The following is a 22,048-nucleotide window of genomic DNA, read 5'->3' on the forward strand; positions in this document are numbered from 1 at the left end:
GGGCCCAGAGGGGCCAGTCTTGGTCCCCGTGCCCCTGCTGCTTCCCTGAGCGGCCCCGCTAGCCAGTGGGCCGCTCCTACGTGGCCATGAGTGTAGGTGGTACTCAGAGGAGCCCATGACCCCTTCCCCAGTATGGGTCTGACATTCCCAGCGGCGCCGCAGTTGTGGGCCGCTGCAACTTGGTTTGAGGGCATTATTTCATTTTAGAGCGCCCGTGGCTCCAACGTGGGGGGCAAAGTTATTTACAAGTCCTGTGTTCTTTTCCAGGGTAGTGCCCTTTGAGTCACAGGGCCATTTCTAACAGTTGGGGGCCATGGTTGTGTATTGTTCGCACAGAGCCCCGTGTGACTTCCATGTTCTTGGCCCCATGATTCTCAGAGCCAGATGGCTCCAACGTTCTACACATTCGTTCGAGGGCTACTAAGATCTCCTGCCGCATTTGCTGACTTTGACAGCTGCCCAGCAAGTAGTGGGCAGCTGCACCATTTAGGTTCTTTCTTTTAGGGGGACACGTACTTTGAATCCAGGAGTGAGACGCGCTCCTTTGCCCCCACCTCTGCCTACACAGCTGCGCAGCACTTAGTGCCAGCTGCAACATTTAGGCCTTCATTCCAGTTCCCAGCTGCCCAGCAAGTAGTGGGCAGCTGCCACGTTTAGGGTTGCGCCAAGTGCGCCCCAGTGGCTGTCGCTGCTTAGGCAGCAGCCCTGACTTTGTGGACAGAGGGCATTTGAGCCCCTTATAGATGGCCAGTTGGCCCAGGAGACTATTAGGTTTTGTAGGGCGCAAGGCCCTAATGTCATTTTTATATGTACTAGGAAATGTAATGTTTGTAGTATGGTTTATGCACCTTGATTTATAATGATAGATGTGCTTTTATGCTCATTTTGATTCTCTACTGTGGTTTAGGTTTGATTTATTCCCTACTGCAGGTTATGATATTAAGTGTGTTTCCTGATGTTTAGGAGATTATGGTTTATCCTATTTTAGCTTATGAGGTTGGCGCAGAATAGAGTTCTCGCCTTATGTGATACTGTACCTGTTATGATTTATATTACAGGTTGACACTGAATATGGTGTCTACCAGTGATTACTGGCTGTTTTCTAAGTTCATTTCTATTCTTACTTTTTACTATTTCTTTACCAAGTGCTAATTCTGACAGTGGCCCACTTGGCCCTGTCATGTGTAAATAATCCCTTGTAAATATTGCCCGTGCCAGTTGGCACAGTGTATATTGTGTGATTACTATCTGATGTGTTTTTATTATAATACAAAGGCTATATTTATATAACCTTGTGTGGAGTTCCTTTTGTGGTGTGCCTAGTGTGATGTTACTGTGTGTGTTACGCAAATGCTTTACACATCGCCACCGAGATAAGCCTATCTGCTCGTGCCAAGCTACCAAAGGGGTGAGCAGGGGTTATCTTTGGCGTGTAGCTCCCTTTCCCTGACTAGAGTGGTGGTCTCTGCCTGGCTTTGGCGCAAGCCTTAGCCAAACAGAGATCCCCATTTCTAACATTCACTATACTAATTCACCACTAATCCTTTATGGGTTTCAGGAGTAGCGTGCTACTCGCACACAAAAAAAAAGCCCTTCAACACCCCATTGGGGTAACAAGCGCTATATAAATACAAACCTTTTTTTCCCTCTTCTAGCCATCCGCTATCCAACTGAATCCAAATATTTGACTAACCTATCCACCACTTAAATCCCTTTCACCTCCGCCTGACCCAGGACCACCTTGCCTTCAGGAAGCAGCTCAAGACCTGGCTGTTCGAGCAGTAGCGGACCCCCCCTCCCCTAGCGCTTTGAGACCCCCGGGTGAGTAGTGCGCTATTTAAATACTTTGATTGATTGATTGATTGATATTCCACTATACTAATTCAACACTAATCATTTATGGGTTCGGGAATAGCGTGCTGCTCGCTGAAAAAGCGTTTCGACGCTTTATCAGGGGTAGTACGAGCTATATAAATTCAATTACAATACAATATTTATCGTTTGTAGGCCTTAAGAGGGACCCATTTGATCAAATTTCTTCTATATTTAATTTGGATCAACCTTGCCAAACGCTCCTCTAGTAGCCAACATAGGCGATGACTAATGTCCCATGAACCGTGACCTTCCTAGCAATATAAATAATTCAGGCAGAATATATGATGTTGCGTGCCATGGTCGACCAGTTAAAGAGAGGTATCATCTGTCCAATACTCATGGGTTAGTGATGCATTTTCAATAGGTGGCAGTCCACTGACAGTTTGAATGTAGCAAGACGTTGCCTGTCATCTGTGGATAAGGAATAGTTGTAGACGGGAAGAGTGAGAAATTCCCATGTAAAATGTTACAGTCACTAGATTATGTGCCCCAGGGGTAGATTTGACTCTGTAGTCGTTTAGTATCTTCACTCCCACCTCGACCCTCTCCATCAAGCATTCCCAGCCAATCTGCCATATATTCTTTTATATGATTTTCCGCATGTGCGTTCTTCTATGCACCGGATTTTCTTCCTCTATCTAGCGTCTTGATCCCGTACCTGCAGTCTATCTCTCTGGCAGCGTTTCATTTCTCTTATTTTTATACTGTGTTTTGGTATTTCAATTCCATAATATTTCTTAATACAAAGCAGATGATATTGTGGTCTGCATGGATTCTGCAAGGGACGGAGGGAAACCAAGGTCTGACAGCGCGTGAAGGTTCTTCTTATGCAGCAGCCTCCATTGTCACTATCTTGTGGTAGAGCTGATTACAATTTTTATTGGATTTTACAAAACGGTTTCATAGAAAACATTTCCCCTGGAGCTTTGGAAGGGAGAGTGAACGGTGGAGGGGATGGGGGAGCAGCGGATGATGGGTGTGTTAGGACCACGGGGTGGAAAGCGACCATTCGTCAGGCTAATGTGGTTCTGGGCACGACCATAGCCGCAAAACAGAATGCACCACACGCAGGTATGCAGGCGCACGCGATAAAACCCCGCAGTGCAATTAACACACACACAAAACACATAGAAAACACACACAAATATATGCACAAGTATAGAAAGACAGCAAGAGACAGAAAGACACAGTCACACGCAATAAACACTCTGCAGTGCAAAGGAACACACGCACACAAACACATAGAAAAAAACACACACAAACATATGCACAAGTATTAAAGACAACACGATACAGAAAGATACCGTCACACGCAATAAACACTCTGCATTGCAATGAACGCACGCACACACATAGAAAAAAAACACACACAAACATATACACAAGTATGGAAAGACAGCACAAGACAAAGACAAACTCGGTAAACACAACCTAGAGCCAAATGAACACACATTTCCACAAACACATAGAAAACACACACAAACATATGCGCTAGTATAGAAACACAGCACTAGTCAGAACTATACAATGGATAGATTTGGAATCCCACAGTGATATACGGTCGATGAACGGCCATTTTCCTCAGGCAGATCAAATCACTAACGCGGCTGTCGGAGACAAAGAGCCGGAGAGAATCCATGGCAGAATCCATCTAAACCCCAAGACAAATGTCAGGATAGGAACATCACGCTGGACACTGCCAACCCCACCGAATGCTGCCCCCACCGGCCATGCAATGTAACACTTTTCCAACCAAGGCCTTCCTATACATTTTGACCAAGTATTGGCTTCAAGCTTACTTAGACCTTTTTTCAGACCGCTACATGATTGAATCCAGTTGCAGCATCTGATTTTTATTATTTTTTATTTTTTTAGCACCGGTCAATTTGGTCTTATTTTAATAATTGTTGTTGTAAAGTGCTAGCCTGTAAGAGGACACCACTTGGTAGTGCTGATACACATCAGGTACATTTAAAGAGGATGTAGCCTTGCGGTTAGAGTTGACGACCTCGAAGCTGAGGAACCGGGTTCAGTCTCGGCAACGACGCTCAACATCCTGTGATTTTGGGCAAATCTCACTTAATCTTCCTGTGTCTAACAAAAATGAATGTGTCCGTCTGTAACGAAACTGGTGCTCATGTAAAGCGCGCTGATACCTGATGTCTCGGGTCTAGTTTGCGTTGTATAAAACTCTAAATCCCACCCCCCAAACAAAAAAAAAATGCTCTACAGGTAAAGAAAAATGCAGACTGCAGCTGTACTACACGACCAAGCCGTCCCCAGACACAACTGGAACCAACCGGATGTCTTTTTCATTCCAGTTAAATATTTGTCCAAAACGCCAACAAATTTGGCAACTTTTGCCAAACAAATGGATACAGGGAAATCCATTGGTGTCTGGTCAACTGGAATTTTAGAGAACTCTCTTAGTATCATATGCTAAATGTATCTAACAAAAATGCCCACTCATGCTTTGAACTAACCTCGCCTACCAAACCCCCAAGTAGTTACCAGATGATGCGGATCGTGGTCTCACCACGTTACACATTTTTTAATTGGTCTTTTTGTCTTTGCACAATTTGTGATTTGTGTTTTTTTACGTAGTTTTCTTTTCTCATTTGCTTGGTATGGTTAGTGTAATTATAAATTTGTTAATTTCCATTTTTAAAGTTTTTTTTTTTATACTTCATGATGATGGAGCATGATTGGGGCGGCGTTGCCTGTTGTAAAGTAGGGAGTCAAATTGTAAAGTTCGACATTGTAAAGCCTACCATGACTTTTCTGGCTGAGAATGTTCTAGTATGGAGTTTAAAGGAGGATCACTTGCATCTATTTCCTGACCTGTGTGTACAACACTTGTAAATGCACAGAATGGCAGTGCTGGGATGCCTATGGGTACCTATGCACTACATAAGTGCTAAACAGAATAGAATAGAATAGGCATGTAGCCTCCATAACCCTTTCAATGAACCATGCTTCATAGGTCCTTAAACTCAACTCTATGTCCTGCTCCACCTTGAAATGTCTTCTCCTTCAGGAAAAGAGTGCCCCTATTTCTGGGCACCATGTAGTGAATGTGTGAGACAACTTTCACCTCATTGGAGATAGTTTCCATACCTTTGGGAACAATATTCTACCCAATAGACATAATGATGTGCCACTAACGCCCAGTACATTGGTGCCCTTTGGATAAATATCTGGCCCCGGGATAAACTGCTTTCTTGGCCATTACACACAATGTCCAGTGCCTTAGGTTCAACCGTGGCATGTTTGGTACAATATCTCACCCCGGGATACAATATCTGGATCAGTAAGGACATTGGGCAGCCCATTACATATAACGCCTGGACCACCCTATGATACATTGCCTATCCGTTGGGGTATTATGTCCAGTTCCTTAGACACAATGTTGGCCTCCTGGTTTATTGTGTTTAATCCTTTAAATCCCCTTTGGTCTATGGCATTATGCCTCCCGGTTGCATAAGCCGTCACATCCCTATGTGCAATGCCTGGGAACAATGCCTGGTCTTTAAGGTGTATTGTCTGACATCTTGAACACAGGGCTGGAACTGCAAAACTGATATCTGGTCTAAGGAGCAGACATCAGCTTCAATGTGCTGCCCCGTGGCACAATGCTGGAAACATTAGGTGCAATTTATACCTTCTGAGGTACAAAGCTTGCCTCTTTAAGCAACATACCCATTCCTTCATTTGCAATGAGACGCATACTGAGCACAATTTTAGGGCTTTTAGATTTCTGCCCTACCCTCTAGCACAAAGATCAGCTCATAGGTGCATTGTTCTGTCACTTGTTCAGTCCATAAGGTAAAATGCATAGACCCCTGAAGATAATAGCCGGTCCCGATAGTTCAGTACCTTACACCTTGGCATACGATCCTGACTTTTCACACATTGTGGGTCATCCTAGGCATCATTTCTAGTCTTTGAAGTGCAACGTTTGGCACAATGCACAATGCTTTTTCCTTAAGGCATAATGGGTTGTTTCTTATGCACAAAGACTATGCGATCATATTGACGTCCTGCCTTGTAGAGCAATAATCGAACCCGTGTACATTGTCCTGCCTAATGGGCACCATAATAAGGTGTAATGTCCAGTTTATACAGTACAAAGTCTAATACCTTGGGAATAATGTCCTGCCCTTTTAGGTACAATCTGTGAAACCCTCTGCCACAAACTCCTACCTCCGAGGTAAACTGCTTGGGTTTTAGGTAGAGCGTCCTTTCGCTTAGACTATGCCGTGCCCCCTGAACCACAATACTCCCCCCTTAGTCACAGACAAAATGGCCACGCCATAGGTATGTTAGCATATAGCTTATAAACAGTCAATCAACTGTATTAAGCAGGACACGAGAACATTAAATGCTCACCTTATGCTGGCTTTTCGCAGATAACATGGTCGTGCTGATCCAGCCAGCTTAGCTCGTGTCCCTGGAGAGATCCACTCACCTCCCAGCAAAGCAGATGGGATAAATGCTGTGTGCACTGCACCCTGGAGTTTGAAGCATAAGCACACAGCTGCATCAGAGTCAGGGAAGAAACAACAGCTGCCATGCTTGTGTGCGCACATCTTTACTGTGAAGTAGGTTAGGAGAAGCGCGGGCGGAGAAGGTTACGACGAGCTCTCTACTCTGCTGCGGAGCCTTTACAGAGCTACTAGCAGCAGGCGACACATTCTGCAGAAAGGCAAAACGTGTGAAATCCGCCCGGGACGTCATATTGCACATGGATAGAAATGCCATATGTTTCGTACATCTCGTTTATGGATTAGATCTGCTATGTCAAGTTCGATGCTATCTTGGATTTAAGAGTTTTTTGCCCAATTGCAGTGCTGTACGTGATTAGGCAATGTACTGGTAATCGGAGAAACAGTAGCAAAATGTCAGTTTCCGCTAAGATTTTGATGGGTATTTCACAAATGTAATAACAACACAATCATCTCATCGGCATTCTGTTTCACTTTCACATTTTAAGAAATAAATAAAAAAAATCCAATGCTAATTGAGGCAGTACACAAACCTTAACTTGTATATTGAGCCAGTTCCTTGTCTCCCGATACTGTGCTGAGATGTTCTTCTAGGTACCTCAGGGTTGCCCAGACGCAGAACACAACCAACTACACTTGTCTTGGGGGCTGTGCAAAGGCCTAGGGCATCATGACCCTGTTAGATTTCATTTTTATAATTCACATCGGTTGATTTTTAAGTGCTATCATGATTCTGATATTAGATACAACATTTTCCCGTATTTTCACTGTCCCACCTCTGAGTCCCAGTGCCTAACCTTATATTACAATATCCTGACTTTTAGAAACAATATCTTGACCTATATGCAGAACACCGGCAACCTATTCACCATTTCCAGCCGTAATGTGCTATGTTTAATCCATAAGACTCAATCTTTTCCAGATGAGGCACAATGCAGCATCCCCAAGGTACAGTGTCAAGATCTTTACGCACAAAGCTACAATCTCTGGCCTACTACGTTTAATAAAGCAAACATAATAAGATGATGGACAGAGCACTGAAACTTTCCAGACACCCCCAGTCAATATTAGTTCTGGGTTGCATTCATCATTGTTCTTTAGCTCATTTTGCCACCCTAGTTCAGTCCCAGCAAAATGCAAATCAATCTTGACCCTGTTCCTCATGGGAAAATTCCAGCCCGTACTGCCAATCCAGGTCTTCCCTGGACCAGATACAAGCATCCTGAGACTAGTTCGGGTAACAGCACTCATCAGCCCGGCTAGCTTGAATCCAGTGGCAAAGTGAGCTACTAGCCCTTAAAGTCATTCTGGTGGTACTTGGTACAAGACGGAAGTCCAGTTCTTCTTACTCAGGCAGCAGGGCAACAGGGCAGCAGGGCAACAGAGTAGCAGTCCTTCTTGCAAAGGGGCATAGTAGTCTAGTCTTCCACAGGTCCAGAGGTGTACTGAAGAGTAAGGTCAGAGGGCCCATTATTTATAACTGGTGCCCAATTTGAAGCAGAAGAAGGTTCTGGGAGTATCCACCCCACAGGTGCTTGGAATTTCCTGCCTCCCTGCCCTGGCCGAGCTTGCCTGGGGTTACAGAAGACTAGTGGCAAACCCTTTGTGAGAGTGCTCAGGCAGAGACTTTATGATGTGCAATTGTGATAGGTGACTGCTCCGCCCCTATCAAGTCAGAGATGGCTCATCCTGCCAACACCTATTTCCCCTTTGACAAACTTCCAGCTACACCTAATCATGTGACCCAGGATACATGCTGCAGGTACCAAATGGTTAGGACAAGAAAATGCTAACTTTCTAAAAGTGGTACAAAAGGGGGTGGTGATGGACGGAGCATCTGAACCAATCAAACACTCATACCCAGTCAAAAGATCTGGGTTTGATCCATCACCGTTCTTTAGCCCACTCTGCCACCCCAGTTCAGACATGGCTATATGCAAATCAGTCTGACCCTGTGCCTCATGGGAACAGTCCAGCCCGAACTGCCAAGCCATGCCTTCCCTGGACCGGAAACAAGCTTCCGAGGACTGGTTTCTGGCATTCCAGCCGTCTTCAGCCCGGCTTGCTTGAATCCAGTGGCAAAGTGAGCAAGGGACTCACGTCTGAGCATACCCTGCCACACTTATGGCGGCCAAAGCGGTATAAAAGGGGGTGGTGATGGACGGAGCATCTGAACCAATCAAACACTCATACCCAGTCAAAAGATCTGGGTTTGATCCATCACCGTTCTTTAGCCCACTCTGCCACCCCAGTTCAGACATGGCTATATGCAAATCAGTCTGACCCTGTGCCTGATGTACAATCCTGGCAAGGGAACTCCAACTCCAGCTGGTCATTTTGCGCCTCCAACGTATCCGTTCGAGGTTTTGCAGCTAGATTTCATCCACATGGAGAGGTGCAACAATTTAAAGTATGTACTCGTGGTCGTTTGTGCCTTTTCAAGATGGGTAGAAGCATATCCCCTGAAAGATAATACTGCCTTGTCCACAGCTAAAGCCCTTGTTAAGGAGTTTTTCCCTAGGTACGGTTTACCGAGAATGGTCTGGAGTGACAATGGGAGTGAATTTGTGGGTCAAGGGATGAAGAGAGTATGTGATGGTTTAGGAATTCATCAGAAATTCCATGCTGCAAATCACCCCCAATCAGCTGGTCTAGTGGAGTGCTATAATGGCACCCTTAAGTTGAAATTGGCCAAGATACAGGCGAGCTCTGGTCTTCAATGGCCTGATGCTTTGCCATTAGCACTTTTGTCAACAAGGATGACTGTACATTCTCGAGTGGGACTTAGTCCATATGAGATAGTTTTTGGTCGCCCGGCAAACATATGGGGAGTGCCGAGGCCGACAAAATTCAGCGAGATCGAACACCCTGTACTGCTTGATTACCTGTACGAATTGACGGCTAAATTGCGTGTCTTACACCAACAGGTTCATGATACATTGCCTCAGGCTTCTGAAGATTCAGGACACGCCATCGATCCTGGCTCCTGGGTCCTAGTGAAGAACTTTCAGCGGACAAAGAACGATCAGCCCCGCTGGACCGGTCCCTACTTGGTGCTATTGTCTACGCGATCTGCAGTACGAGTGCAAGGGAAGAAAAACTGGATCCACGGTGCACATTGTAAGAGGGTTCCTTTGCCTCTGCCGTATGACCGGTGGGTCCAGGAGCGCATTCCTGATTCAGAAACTGACACATTGCCTCGTTTTCTGCCTATTAGCGATGCACGTTTAATTGGGACGAGTTCTGAGCGTGAAAGTGACGATCTTCTGCAAGAAGCTGTGCCACCGTCAGTTCGACTGGACACTACCAAGACTGAACTCTTGTTCCGTGATCAGACATTGCCTGGAAAAGACCGTTATAATTTGCGACCAAGAGCTGTGGGACTAATAAAGTGAAAATCCTTTTTGCTATTTCTGAAAGTTCAGCTCTCCCATCTGAGAAACTGTTTTGACTGATTTTTGCTTTTCGAACCGCCATCCGGGTTCTGCTGTAGGGTCGCAGTGTAAAGACTTGGGAGTGCAAGCCGAAGACATAAGGTCAACGGTTCTGGTTGGTCCTAGGGCGTTCCCTGGACTGACAGACGAATTCCTAAGCACGGAAGACCCAACCGCCGCGAGCAGCACAGTTAGAGGATGGAGTTTTTCGAGATGGAGAGACCTGTTGAAGAAATGAGTATTAAGAGCAAAATGTGCCGAATTATGAGTAGAAAGTGCTTTTTGATATTATGTCTTTTTATGTTACTTAGCTTGATGATGTTCTTGATGGGATATATTATATTCTCTTTTCAAGTGACGTTTGCACCCACTACACAACCTATACCTTCTTCTACTGTTTCTTCGCATTCTTTTCATCCTCTGCTTGAACATGAGCCCATTAGGAGATTGGAATTCGTTAATAACTCCTTTGTTCAGCTTCTGCACCAACACCAGCTAGTAGTGAACACGACAAATTGTTGGGTGTGTGGCCTTATGCCCCATACTACCGATAAAGGTATTCCTTACCTCGTCCTGCCATTCAGCTATAATGGTTCCGTGTGGGCATACAGAACGATGTTCATCTATGCTCGTGAAGTCTACCCCCTACGTTCTGTGAAAGACAATCCAAAGAATAGTGCTCTAGTTAAGGGAATAGTCGATATGATTAAAGGAGCTAGTTCCTATGAGACAATCCCGAAAGATGAGACACTAGCGTATATTGGATGGAACATTACTGGATATGGAGCTAGTCTGAGTGAGAACCAGCGAGCGAAAAGATCCTCTCCGATTTGGATTGTACCCCATCAGGGTCATTACTGTCTGCAAGGAAATGGCAAGAATCCGAGAGCTCAGTTAGGGAAGAGTGTTTGCACTGAGACGTATGTTTTTGCATCCCAGACTTCCCCATCGTTCCTAGCAGCTAAGGGTACCTATTTCATCTGTTACGATAGAGCATACACATGGTTGCCCCCTGATTTCTCGGGCACGTGTTTTGTCTCGTTCCTGTTGCCTCCTACGTATACAGCTGCGGCAGATTACCACAATACGAGAGTTGTTAGAGGTGTCTTCAGTAAGGAAGATACTGCAGGACAAGAATTGGGAGATTTTCTGAAGGGTTTTCTGCCGTTTTGGGGACCTATGGTTAACAGCAGGAACATACGGCAATTGACGAGAGTGGTTGAGTCCACCATAGTTGAAACTGCCGGTGCCCTTAGTAACTTGACTGCTGAGCTCCAGTCGGATCGCCTTATGACTCTTCAGAACAGGGTTGCGTTAGATGTCATACTTGCAGATAGAGGAGGGGTATGTAAATTGATTCAATCGAGCTGCTGTGTTTTCATTCCAGACAACGCTCCGACAGTGTACCAAGCCATTTCCAAGTTACATAAGATTTCTGAATCTGTACATATGGATAAAGGAGATTGGTCGTTGATGGGATGGTTCTGGGAACTGTTATCCACCTGGGGATGGAAGATTCTGATGATCATTGGGATAGTATTAGCTATCCTTTTCCTGTTCTGTCTTTGCGTACAGTGTGCTCCTGCTATATGTGGCCTTTGTGCTACTTCGTGTTCGAGGAGACCTGTCCTGAGAGAGTTACTAAGTACTAGGATGATGCTACAGCAACATCTTGATGATCTGATGAGTATAGACCTGGATTAAGATTGACGTGAGTTTAGGTTATTGCCTATGTAAGGGCAAAAGGAGGGTCTGAGGTAAGCATGGGCGTAAAATCCGCTCCGATCGCGGATTTTTCGGATTTTCGGCAAATTCGCAATCAGCGAACTCTCGCGAATTTGTCAAAAATCCGTGAATCCGCTCGCGGCGGATTTTTTGCTTGGTTGCGGCGCGCGGCGTGGTGCACGGCGTTCACTTTCCGTCATTTAGCGTTTGCCGAGTTGTTTTTCTTTGCGAGTGCTGCGCCATTTTGGATCTTGCTGCTTGATCCCGCGGGAGTTTGGCGCCCGCGAATACGTAATCGCGGCTTGCCACCTTGCACAGCACACCTCGCGAGAGTTCGCAATTGCGAACACATAGTTGCGGCGGAAAGGAACAATCTCGCACTCGCGAAATAGAGCTTTTGCAATTCTGCACAAGAAAATCACCAGCAAACAGGATAAACCTTCAGAAAATTATGATTTTTATCAGAATCACTCCTCAGGTTGACATTTGCATGGCCTTTTTTTTGCAAGGAGTCCATTTTTGGGGGGGGGGGAGGAAGGAAGTGCCCCACAGTCTCCAACTTCCTGTTCCTGTCCAGCAGGCTCCTCCCAGTGCTTTGTCCATCTCCTGGTCACTTTCATTTGGATCTGGAGCTGGAAGGATTACTTTTTGTGGGTGCTGCTGGATATTTGGATTTGAGGCCTTTTTGACTGTCTTTGGATCACTTTTGGATTAGAAATCAACTTTCACAAGTAAGTTTGTTTGGGGCATTACAGATGCTGCAAGTAAAATTTTGGAACTTTTTCAGAACATTAAATAAATTATATTGTGGGTAGCCACAGTATCCAGTAGGACCAGGGTTGGTTAGGGGTGCATGATACAACTGTTTTGTTGAATTTAAACACCATTGAGGCCATGGATGGGTTGGGATTGTGCTGATTTTTGTCGTTTTTTTGGGCCTGCTGGTGGGGCCCTTTGCCCAGGGGTGGTGAGTGTTGCATGGGCCTAGTCTTTCTGTGGGGTGTCTTCTTGAATTTAAACATAATTGAGGCCATGGATGGGCTGGGATTGTGCTTATTTTATTGTTTTTTGTCGTTTTGTGGGGGCTGCTGGTGTGGCCTTTTGCCCAGGGGTGGTGGTGCATGGACTGAGTGTGCCTGTGGTGTGGTCTCACTCTCTTTAATGTAAACATCATGGATGGCATTGGATTGTGGTGATTTCTGGCTGTTTTTCTGTTTTTGGGGGGTGTACTGTTGATGTGGACTGGCCATGTGGGTGGTGGTGGTGGCCATCTTGAGTGCTGGCTGGTACAGGCAACATGTGCTTGGGGTGTAAGGGGCCATTTTGAGGAGAGGCAGTGTCTGAGGCCTGCACTTATTTTGCCTACTTTTCATCCATTATGCCCAGGGGTAGTGAGTGTTGCATGGGCCTAGTGTTTCTGAGGGGTGTCTTCTTGAATTTAAACACCATTGAGGCCATGGATGGGCTGGGATTGTGCTGATTTGATTGTTTTTTGTCGTTTTTTTGGGCCTGCTGGTGGGGCCCTTTGCCCAGGGGTGGTGGTGAGTGTTGCATGGGCCTAGTCTTTCTGTGGGGTGTCTTCTTGAATTTAAACATAATTGAGGCCATGGATGGGCTGGGATTGTGCTTATTTTATTGTTTTTTGTCGTTTTTTGGGGGCTGCTGGTGTGGCCTTTTGCCCAGGGGTGGTGGTGCATGGACTGAGTGTGCCTGTGGTGTGGTCTCACTCTCTTTAATGTAAACATCATGGATGGCATTGGATTGTGGTGATTTCTGGCTGTTTTTCTGTTTTTTGGGGGTGTACTGTTGATGTGGACTGGCCATGTGGGTGGTGGTGGTGGCCATCTTGAGTGCTGGCTGGTACAGGCAACATGTGCTTGGGGTGTAAGAGGCCATTTTGAGGAGAGGCAGTGTCTGAGGCCTGCACTTATTTTGCCTACTTTTCATCCATTATGCCCAGGGGTAGTGAGTGTTGCATGGGCCTAGTGTTTCTGAGGGGTGTCTTCTTGAATTTAAACACCATTGAGGCCATGGATGGGCTGGGATTGTGCTGATTTGATTGTTTTTTGTAGTTTTTTTGGGCCTGCTGGTGGGGCCCTTTGCCCAGGGGTGGTGGGTGTTGCATGGGCCTAGTCTTTCTGTGGGGTGTCTTCTTGAATTTAAACATAATTGAGGCCATGGATGGGCTGGGATTGTGCTTATTTAATTGTTTTTTGTCGTTTTTTTGGGCCTGCTGGTAGGGCCCTTTGCCCAGGGGTGGTGAGTGTTGCATGGGCCTAGTCTTTCTGTGGGGTGTCTTCTTGAATTTAAACATAATTGAGGCCATGGATGGGCTGGGATTGTGCTTATTTTATTGTTTTTTGTCGTTTTTTGGGGGCTGCTGGTGTGGCCTTTTGCCCAGGGGTGGTGGTGCATGGACTGAGTGTGCCTGTGGTGTGGTCTGGTCTCACTCTCTTTAATGTAAACATCATGGATGGCATTGGATTGTGGTGATTTCTGGCTGTTTTTCTGTTTTTTGGGGGTGTACTGTTGATGTGGACTGGCCATGTGGGTGGTGGTGGTGGCCATCTTGAGTGCTGGCTGGTACAGGCAACATGTGCTTGGGGTGTAAGGGGCCATTTTGAAGAGAGGCAGTGTCTGAGGCATGCACTTATTTTGCCTACTTTTCATCCATTATGCCCAGGGGTAGTGAGTGTTGCATACTTGCATGTCCCTAGTCTTTCTGTGGGGTGTCTTCAATGTAAACATCATGGATGGCATGGGATTGTGCTCATTTTTCTGTGTTTTGTCGATTTTTTGGGGTGTATAACTGAACTGATGTTCCTCTGTCTTCCATTGCTTTTAGGTGCACAAGAAGACTCAAGAGAACCACCAGTGCCAGGAAGAAGTCCTGCAGCGGTGTGTGTGTGCAGCATAACGTCACGCCACGTCACGTCTGGACACAGAACCCTCTGCAACTCGTGCAACTGCTGCCTGCTGACCTGCTCTGAAGAAGATGGCCCCAAAAAAAGTAACCCGTAGCTCCTCTAGCAAGAAAGGTGCCAGTAAGGAGCAGAAGAAGCAAGTTACCAAGGACACTGGTGTGCCGCCCGCCCCTTTTTTTGGGAGTAAAAAAAAAAGTATGCCTGCAGCAGCAGCGGGATCTGCTGGGGACCAAGCTGGCAGCAGCACCCCCGCTCCATTGGGCTCAGTGCCACCACCACCACCACGCCAACTTCAGTCCAAGCCCTTGAGTGCTGCAGAGGCAGCCAGTATAGTTCTTCAATCACCATCGACCAGTGATGTTGGCTCATCGCAAGAAAGCAGCAGCAATGTCCCTCAATCAACACAGGTTGTTGTAGCTCATCTGACGAGTGTTGAACAACCACAGCCGCAACAACAATCACATGTGCAAGTACAAGCCCAAGTACATGTGGAAGGAGAGGCAGCGCAAGGAGATGCGCAAGCAGAGGTGCATGGAGGGTCACAAGTGCCCACAATAGTTGTTCCTCCCGAAGTAGGGGCACATCAGGAAATCGACAATCAAGGCGAGGTATCATTTGAGGAAGCCACTCCTCCTGATGATCCTTCATTGTCTTCCACACCCCTAGCAAGGAAGAGATCAAGGGTGGTGTCTACATCTTCTTCAAGCACACCTCCTTCTGATGATACGGATCAAACTTGGGAACCAGCACCACAGCCGTCTGAGAGTGAGGCACACCATGATCCAACAAAGGTAGTTAAGCGTAAAAGGAAGCTCGTCCAAAGTCTCAGAGTTATGGAGTGTGATGAGGCTCAACAAGAAGTGGCGGATACTGCTGCTGATGAAGACTCTGCCAACGACGACCCAGTCATCATAAAGGTCACTGCAGCCCCAGCGGGCATGCAGCAAACAGACATTTTGACCCTAGCCCGAAGAGCTGCTGAGCGTGATGATGATGATGATGTTGTCGATGAGGAGGCAGTGGAAACACCACAATCATTGGAGTTAAGTAGTACACCAACTCGTCCCGCTTCCATATTTCTTTCTGGCAAGAAGAGACCTCCGTCAACCTCGACCTTAATTAGTGGCGGTGAAAGTGCAAAACGTACAAAAGTTGGGCAATCCAGATCCTCCACTTCATCTGGCATTAGCTTCATGACCACCACCACCAGTATCGCCGCCTCCTCCAGGTCCCACAGACACTTCAAGTCCCCAGTTTGGGACTTCTTTACTGTTTGTCAAAAAAATCCAAAGTTTGCGATTTGTACCCTTTGTAAGGTTGCAGTTAGTCGTGGTAAGCCAGGTACCAACTATGGTACCGGAGGCCAGAGAGGTCATCTTAGGAGACAGCACACTGTCAAATGGTTTGCGCACCTAGATGCGATCAAGAAAGGCCGAATTCAAGGAAACGTTGATGTTTCATCTGATGATGACGAGGAGGAAGAAGACGTGTCAAACACTTCCCTTACACCCAGTACCCCTGTCAGCAGCACACCCAATGTGAGGCACACTAAGAGTGTTGGAGCGAGTGAGACACCAACGCACAAAAGTTCACCAGCGAGCAAAATTGGGTCAACGAAGTCATTATCAGCCCGTAAATGCTTGGTCCAGGGCAACATTAGAACAATGCTTACTTCAGACGTGCCATATGAACGCAACCACCCACTGACGCGTCTGTATAACACTACGCTGGCTAAAATGCTAGCTGTGGACCTTCTCCCTTTTTCTTTTGTAGAAGCGGTAGGTTTTCTAGAATTAGTGGCAACGCTCTGCCCTAAATGGAAGGTTCCTAGCCGGTTCTATTTTGCCAGAGTTGCGGTTCCAGCACTACATGAAGATGTGCTGGAGGCGATTGGGGCAGCTTTGCAGAAGAGTGCTGTTCACACAATACATCTGACAACAGACATGTGGACCAGTGGCGCAGGCGCTGATTACATGTGCATCACTGCACACTGGGTCTCTTTTTCAGGTGTTAAAGCAAAGCTAAACGCAGGTGTTGACCCGGACAAAGTTTTCAAAGCTGCTCGGAAACATGCAACACTAGCCATGTTTGGCTTGGAGAAAAGTCACACAGCAGAAAACCTTTTGGAAGAGTTTGACAAAAAGGTCTTGAAAATGCTATCCCCCCAAAAACGCAAGATTGGTTATGTTTCCACGGATAATGGCGCCAATGTAGTTAAGGCCATGTGGCAGGGTGACTATTTTAGAGTGCCGTGTTTGGCGCACTGTATCAACCTGGTAGTTCAAAAATTCTTGAGTGATAAACACAGTCCAGCGTTCGAGGTAATGGCCACCTGCCGCAAAATGTGCAACCATTTCAGCCATTCTTTTAAGGCCCGGAAGCATCTGAGGAGACTGCTACTTGAACGTCAAATGCCAGTGAAAGCACTCATCCAGGAGGTGGCAACACGTTGGAACTCAACCTTCTACATGCTTGAGCGTCTGTATGAGCAGTATACGGTACTCGATCACTATTTCTTCACAGAGGGTACATCTCAGAAGGAGGACATGCGGTTGGGTGCGGCGCAATGGGACATAGTTAAAAGCCTGACAGACATGCTTCGTCCTTTTGAGTTCTTCACGCGTGCAGTCAGCTAGGAGGACTGTAATTTGGGAAAAGCTATCCCATTGTTGTGCATGCTGGAGCACCAACTGATGGCGGTGTCTTCTGAGTTTGAAAAAGATGGAAAAAAAAAAGACCATTTTATTTTGTCTGAGAAATTATTAGAGCGCCTACGTGGTGATGAACGTCTTCAAAAAATCAAGTCAGAACAGCATTACATTTGTGCTACTATTCTGGATCCACGCTACAAAAAGGCGCTGGCAGGCGAAGCATTCTTTCCTTTTGCTGATGCAGATGTTCAAAAGTACAAACATTGGTTAGCCTTGTCAGCCAAGAGGTTTGAAAAAGAACGGCAGGTTATTAAAGGAGAAGCAGCATCAGCAGGCCATCCCCAGTCACAAGAATCCACTTCTGCACCTGTGGCTGGGGCACAAGTGACCTCTCAGCCGTTAAAGACACCGGCAACTGGATCATCTTCTGCACCACACACAACACTAACAGTGGCTGCTGAGGAGGATTGGCTAAGTTTGCTTGGGTATGGTTCTCGAAAAAATGTCAAAGGCACAGCAAAAAGTAAGCAAAGTAGAGGAACCGTTGATGACCTTGAGTCGATGGTGCAGGACTATATGAATGACTCAACAGAGGTCTTTCTTAATAATGAGCCATTGCAGTATTGGCATGGCAAAAAACAATTGTGGCCACAGCTCTCCAACCTGGCTATAAACTATTTGTCTTGCCCACTCGCTAGTGTGTCTTCTGAACGTGTTTTCAGTGCTGCTGGTGGCATTGTAACTCCCAAACGGAGCCGCCTCTCGCCCAAAAATGTGGAGCGGCTGACAATGATCAAGATGAATCAGCACCTCATACCACCAGATTACAAAGTACGAGAAAGCACGCCGCATGAAGACGAGGAGGACGGCAACGTAGATGAGGGGATTTGTTCTCTGTTCGGTGGCACTGACCTCATCCTGCCTGAATTCGCAGAGTATGATGACGAAATCTTGTTCTTATTCCCTGACACCGAGCCCTGAAAATGAGACAATCAATCAAGAACTTTCTTTTTCGTCCTTATTCACTTTTATTCCTGTGTGCTGTGTGTCTCTCTTTCTTTGTTTTGCACAGTTAATTTAATTCAAACTTTAATCACCTAATCCCAAAAACAAGACCATCATCAGAACTGTCTTCACTTGTTTGCTTATTGATTTGAATGTGCCGCAGTCTACATTCCTCAGGTTCACAAGTTCTGAAGAACATGCTCCTCTATCCTCCTCCTCCAGACTGCGATTTCCCTCAAAGCAGAGTGCTGGATTACGCCCAATGAAGAAAGACTCAGCACTTGTGGGGGTGTTGTACTTCTTTGCGGGTGAGTTGACGGATTTGGGCCCATTGCTGTGAAGCTCTAATAATGGACAAAAGTGTTTTGGACCAAATATGAGGTGGAAATTTCTTGCCGTTTTTGCTGACTTGCTTGCCTTTGGGGTGCTCTTTGGCGGGGTTCCGGGTGTTTGTGGGTGATTTTTGGTGTCTGGGAGCACTGCTGCGACAGTCTAATCTTGATTGCATTTGCTTTTCAGGAAATCCGTGGTGGAAAACAGGAGTTATGATGATTGATGATGATGACCTAGCTGCACAGCGGCGCGTTTGGACCGAAGGCCGAGAGATATTGTAAGTATGAGATTTAGCTTTTTCGCTGTATAGGGGTGTTGTCGGGTGGTTTTTTCCGGGTGGGTTGGCGGGTCTTGCCTGGGGCATTCCTGGGAAGGTCTAATACCGGATAGAAGTGTTTTGGACAAAATCCTTAAGGAACAGCCTTTTTTTTGCTATTTCTTCTGTCATCTTGCTCAATGTAGCGTTTTGGGGGGCTTCCTGCTGTTCGTGGGTGGGTTGCGGCCGGGGTCTCTGTCGAAGCACTGCTGCGACAATCTAATCTTGATTGCATTTGCTTTTCAGGAAATCCGTGGTGGAAAACAGGACTTATGATGATTGATGATGATGACCTAGCTGCACAGCGCCGCGTTTGGACCGAAGGCGGAGAGATATTGTAAGTATGAGATTTAGCTTTTTCGCTGTTTGGGGTTGTTGTCAGGGTGGTTTTTTCCGGGTGGGTTGGCGGGTCTTGCCTGGGGCATTCCTGGGAAGGCCTAATACCGGATAGAAGTGTTTTGGACAAAATCCTTAAGGAACAGCCTTTTTTTTGCTATTTCTTCTGTCATCTTGCTCAATGTAGCGTTTTGGGGGGCTTCCTGCTGTTCGTGGGTGGGTTGCGGCCGGGGTCTCTGTCGAAGCACTGCTGCGACAATCTAATCTTGATTGGATTTGCTTTTCAGGAAATCCGTGGTGGAAAAACAGGAGTTATGATGATTGATGATGACCTAGCTGCACAGCGCCGCGTTTGGACCGAAGGCCGAGAGATATTGTAAGTATGAGATTTAGCTTTTTCGCTGTTTGGGGGTGTTGTCGGGTGGTTTTTTTCGGGTGGGTTGGCGGGTCTTGCCTGGGGCATTCCTGGGAAGGTCTAATACCGGATAGAAGTGTTTTGGACAAAATCCATAAGGAAACACCAGTTTTGGCACTTTTTGTAAGTTAGGGTTTGTTAGGGTTAGCCCTAGCAGCAGGATTGCATGTGTTTCGGGGGGTTCTATTGCAACGCAGTTCTGGTGTTGTAGAGCACTGTTGGAGTGATGCTGGCTATGGATACTTTTGCTTGCTTGCAAGTGGTTTGAATACAATCCACGGTCTGTATTTGGGCCTACTGTTACTTTCAAAGTACGTTTTGTAACCACTTTTCTGCTAGGCATCGTTTTTGGAGATCTGATTGGGGTTCTTCTACATTTTTGCGACTGGCTTTAGTAAGGGTCTTGGTGGGAGCATTGCTGGGAAGGTCAAATTTTGTTCTAAAACACAGTTTACAGTACACCTACCTTGAGGGGAAAGATCCGCTATAATATTTTGGCCATACTTATTTATCCTTAAAAAGGTGACTCAGACAGAGCACGCAATTTCAAAAATATTGTACTGTCTATTAGGGAAATCAAAGTGTCACTTTTTGAACCACACAGCGTACATACCTTTTATTTATTTATCAGTGGTATTGTAATAGCACTTCCTGTTTTCCGTTCAATAATTACAGGCCGGGTTTCAGTCAACATCCGCCAGGCAGGCAGTGGACAGGGTGTCTTCTGTCAGTGGTCACCAACATTGATGGACGAAGCGTCAGCTGGAATGGAGGAGTGCCGCCAATAAGAGGAATTGTTTGCTGCATGCAACTTACTTACCAAATTCAACAGGACAACTCCAACAACATACGCAATACAGATACAGTATCCATTGTTTTATTCTATGAGTGTGACTGCATGTGCTTAGCTTTAGTTTGTAACCAAAGATTGTCTTTATCTTCAATTATTGTTTGTCCATGCTCTGCTTTTTTTTTCTTCTCTCAACAAAACCTACCCAAAAAGAAACCCCCATTCCCATCCATTTTACAAACCCTAACCCTCTTCCCCCGGGCTGTGTTGTTTTGCTTGATGTCTGACTAAAATGACATCAATAATTCCACACAATTGCTGGGGAGGATAAGGTCATAGCAACAGGCTGGTGAAGGAATACGAGGATATCTTCTAGACTTACTCAGCTTCAGTACTATATCTTCTAGTAGTAGTAGCCAATGTCAAATAAATTCAACGCAAGTACTAGTTATACTTGCAAGCAAATACTTTACCATTTGTTAGGCTACATTATGGCACTGTTCTAGTGTACTGTCACCTGCTATATTCTCGATCGTACCGTAACCGTTGTAATGCTACAGTAAGGACAAACAAGGTTTCGTTTTCTTTTTTTCCATAGGCATGCAACTGCCACTGTGTCACACCACTAGTACCACCGCAATGAGGAAATGTCACCCGCCCAGGATTGACAACGTTAATCCCCATTTCACGTGGAGCCAGCCCTGGGCCTAGCCCTAATTTCTAACACAAATTACAGGTAAGATAAGCGTTTGGTGGGAGGTAGTATAATGGAGTATTATTTCGGAGTAGACAAGAGATTGACGGTTGTACTACTAAAGTCCTACGACTGTTCAGGAAAACAAAGTTACTGTTACACCCCCGTCCCCCACCCACCAGACTGAAAAGCAGTAAAAAACAGGTATGGTCAGATAAAGTTTAAAAATGTATATTTATGTAGCCCTAACAAAATAAACTCCCTCAAGACCCACCCTAACCCCAACGATTGTCTTTGAAACGTCCCAAAACGATCCCAACTCCCAAATCCCACCCCCCAAAAGTTTATAAAAAAAGGGCAAGGGACACTCCACTACTGGAGGGTGCTGGTGCATTTTGCGGCATGGGCATCATACTCCTTGCGGAGGGTGGCAAGCTCGGAGCGGAGGCCCTTCACCAAGTTCTTATACTTCTGGACCTCCTGCTCCAGGTTGGACATTCGGACTCGTAGGCGGCGTTGGCGTTCCTTGCAGCTCCTGTGGGGGGCAGCTGGTCTTTCTGTTGCTTGGCGGTGGCGGTTGGCTTTGTTAGCCCGGCTCGGTCCCGCTGGAGCACTGCGCATGCTGGCGTCCCGTGGGGTCACGGAGGAGGATGCAGCGGTCCCAGTCGAGGTTGTTGTTGTTGCACCGCTCGACTGCGTGTCCTCCTCCTCCTCCAGGGCCACCAGCCGCCGATATTCGGCGACAGTGGCATCCAGCCTCCGTTGCCGGGCCATTCTAGCCTGCTCCCTCCGTGTTGTTGATTTGGAAGGAGCAACTATATGAAGAAAGAAAGACATAGTCTGTAACCAATGCTCCTTAGCATTAATAACACAAAGTGATTGAGCCGAAAGTTGGGTCACAGTACAAGTAGCAAATTGAAAGCACAGTACATAACTATTGAGGACAGTATCTATGTAACCTCCCACTTCTGCATCCTTGCTCTAACATTAGTGGTAGTTTAATGAACAAATTCTACGACCACTATGGACTTCCATTACAGTCGAC

This window comes from Lissotriton helveticus, chromosome 3_2, assembly GCF_964261635.1.
Source record: "Lissotriton helveticus chromosome 3_2, aLisHel1.1, whole genome shotgun sequence".
Classification (NCBI taxonomy): Eukaryota; Metazoa; Chordata; class Amphibia; order Caudata; family Salamandridae; genus Lissotriton; species Lissotriton helveticus.